The 3,008-nt window shown below is 45.1% G+C and overlaps 1 protein-coding gene across 1 annotated transcript in view; it reads left to right on the forward strand.

The window, feature by feature from the left end:
- SBF2 (SET binding factor 2) overlaps positions 1–3,008 on the forward strand; it is a 584,661-nt gene that overhangs the window by 527,945 nt on the left and 53,708 nt on the right. The gene's annotated exons all lie outside the window — the stretch shown is intronic.

The raw sequence follows: 3,008 nt of genomic DNA on the forward strand, positions 1-3,008 counted from the left end.
TCAGTGCAGGGGCTGCCTGCTGGCTAGCCTTGCACTGAAACATCCTTATGCACCGAGCAGCCCTGTTGAGCCACAGGGAGCAGCCCCAGGCTGGCAGAGTTACCCCCAGGGCCTCCTGCCAACTGGGGCTGCTCTGATCCAATTCAATGCGCTGCAATCCTGGGCACACACACACCTTGGAGCAATAAACTCTGGTGCAATAAGCACTGGAGTTTGTTGCAGTGCATTAATATGCACATGTAGATATACCCAGTGGGTTCCATCCTACTGCTAAAAACAAAACTAGTACAGAACTATGTACATAAATGCAGTTTACACAAGCGTGTTTTACATACATCTTGGAATACTAAGACTAATAAAAAAATGATAGAAACAGAACACAGAGAGACTCTTTTTAGTCATGGAATGTAACACTTTACTGTGATAAATAAGTTATTGATAAACCAACATAAGCTTGTTAATAAGAAAAAGAGGAACAGAGCCCAGTCTTATAAAGATTTTTAAAATCCATTTGGAAATGTCTAAAATACTTTCCAGTGAATTAATGTCAAACTCTGAAGTGTTTAAACCATAGAAATGTTCTCTATAAATCTCCTATATGATGTTTTCCCATTCAACAATTCTAATGTATTTAGTGACATTATGGAATGGGGGGTTTCTTGTGGGAAAATGTGTAAGGCCCACATAACTTATGCGCTCAATCTACAGTAAATTATCCTCTGTTGATATGTCTACATACTGTAAGGCAACACCATTGAGAGAGACAGCGGAGCTCTGCACACACCAACTCTGAAACTAGCTTTTGCACTAACAACGTATGAGCTCCTCCCATTTTCCTTTAAATCACTAAATATTTGTACAGCACCTATTTTATCACAAAATATAAGGAGAATCAGTGATTCAGTCTAAGTTCTCCTGTCTTAGTTTTGATTTAGTTATAGTAAAACTCATCTGAAAACCTTGACACGTTGGTGTATGGTGATTTCAGACTCTGTCACAGTGCTACTAACCAACTATTCTGCATTGTTTGCACGTGTCATACAATTGCACGAAATTGCACATTATTCATACATTTCATAAGATAGGAATTTTAAATACTTATTAATTATAAAATCACTATGTTGGTCAGTAATATCAAGAGATTTATCCTGAGCTCCAACATGTTACTTATGTTTAATATTATGTAGCTTCACAGGATAATGCAATTAAGTGTGATCATCTCAGAACTCCTTGAGAATGGTTCCTCGGTTATGGTTTGTTTGGAAGATGGCTGGGATATTACTGCACAGGTAAGCTCCTTTTCAAAACTTGCATGCAGCAGGTGCTGGTAAGGACAAATGCCAAGTATTAGATTTTTGTGGCTGAAATTTTATTAAACAATAAACTCCTAAAGACTACCTATTCAGTCATCACAGAAGAGGCTAGTGCAGTCTGATCTCTCACTGTCTTACATCCTTTATTGATTTCAAATTCAGAATGAAGTAATACATTTTTACCCAGTGTCCTGATGCATAGGTCAAACACCTACCCAAGTTCTGTAGTCCTGTGCAAACTACTGCTTTAGAAAGAGCTGAACCTCACTACAAAAGCTTGCTTTTCCTTCTAAGGGAAATGCAGTTCAGCACAGGTTGGAAGGTGAGTTAACAGGAATTACCTATTCTCTCTATCTGTTTGGGATTGGGAGGCCTAAACCCACACACCCCTAAATAATTTTACCCCTGACAAACTTGTGCTAAGATGAGACGTGTGAAAGAAACCATAAACCAGCAAATATGGGCAAATATGGCCCCCCAAGCCAGATCCAACCCACCAACTGATTTTATCTGACCTGCAGGTGGGCAGCAGCACCATGCACAAGGTCCCGGGTGGGTTGTAGTCAGGCCCCAGCAGCTCTGGGTCCAGCTGACGTGGTGCTGGGCATACAGGTGGGACTGCTTCCACCCAGTGTCACCTGCAGCGCTAGCAGAGACCAGCCTCTGTTCCATCCCACCCTGCCCCGCCTCATCATCAGGGCTCCTGGGAGCCACAGGGTCGGTGGGTGGGGAGGAGGATATGAACACAATGGAGCCCTAATGGTGGGGCATGACAATGCAGAGGCCCCATCCCCTGCCTCCCTAGCTATGGATGCAGCTGGCAGGTGCTGACTCTGAGCAGTGGGGAGACTGGGGCATACTATAGCCCCAGGTGGGCTTAGGCTCCCTCTGCTGCTCTGGTGCCAGCCCCAGCCTGGCTGTGAGCAGTGTGCACATGTGTGTGCATGTTTGTGTGTTTAGCCCTGAACAGCTCAGCAAAACTCGTTAAGTGGCCTTCCAACCCAAATAATTGCTCACCCCTGCCGTTAGCCAACTCACGGTCAATTAATTGATTGTGTCTGTGTTCTGTCTGAGAATATGAAATATAAGCACAACAATTAGGTACTTGCAGAAAATCGTTTCAGGACCTTACATACAGCTCATACCTCCATATTAACAAAAGCACAAGTGAAACAACATTGTCCTTGTATCTGGTACTCAGAAGCAGATCCAGGATTTCGCAAAGAAGGGTGTGAGATCAGTGGGGCAGGCAGACTGCACCATCAGGCATCACTCAGCAATATTTTTAAATTCCTAAAGCAAGGAAGAATGTCTCCACTCCTTCCCCTTTGTGCTCAGAGGCATGTCCCCTCCTCTCCTCAACCTGCCACTGCTCACGCTCTACCCAAGGGGAGCTTCAGAGATGCTCCACCAAGGCTACATAGGGACAGGGCTTAGCCTAAGATAGCAGCAGTGGTGGCTGTGGTTGCACAGTTTTCTTTTCCCTGTCCAGGGAACACCCAGGAGGACCAGGAAGGGGAACCCACCCATCTGCCACCAACACTGCTATCCCAGACTGGGTCCAGCTCCCATGTTACTGAGCTGGAGTGGGACAGGAGCTCTTCTCACCCCTGGGAGAGGGGGTACAGTGGCAGCAGCAGGCAAGGGAGGGAGGGAATTGGAAGAGAGGGAATGGGGAAGGGAGAAGAAGGTTTA

The sequence above is a fragment of the Gavialis gangeticus genome, unplaced genomic scaffold, assembly GCF_001723915.1.
Source record: "Gavialis gangeticus isolate Ggan-Ray unplaced genomic scaffold, GavGan_comp1, whole genome shotgun sequence".
Taxonomy (NCBI): domain Eukaryota; kingdom Metazoa; phylum Chordata; order Crocodylia; family Gavialidae; genus Gavialis; species Gavialis gangeticus.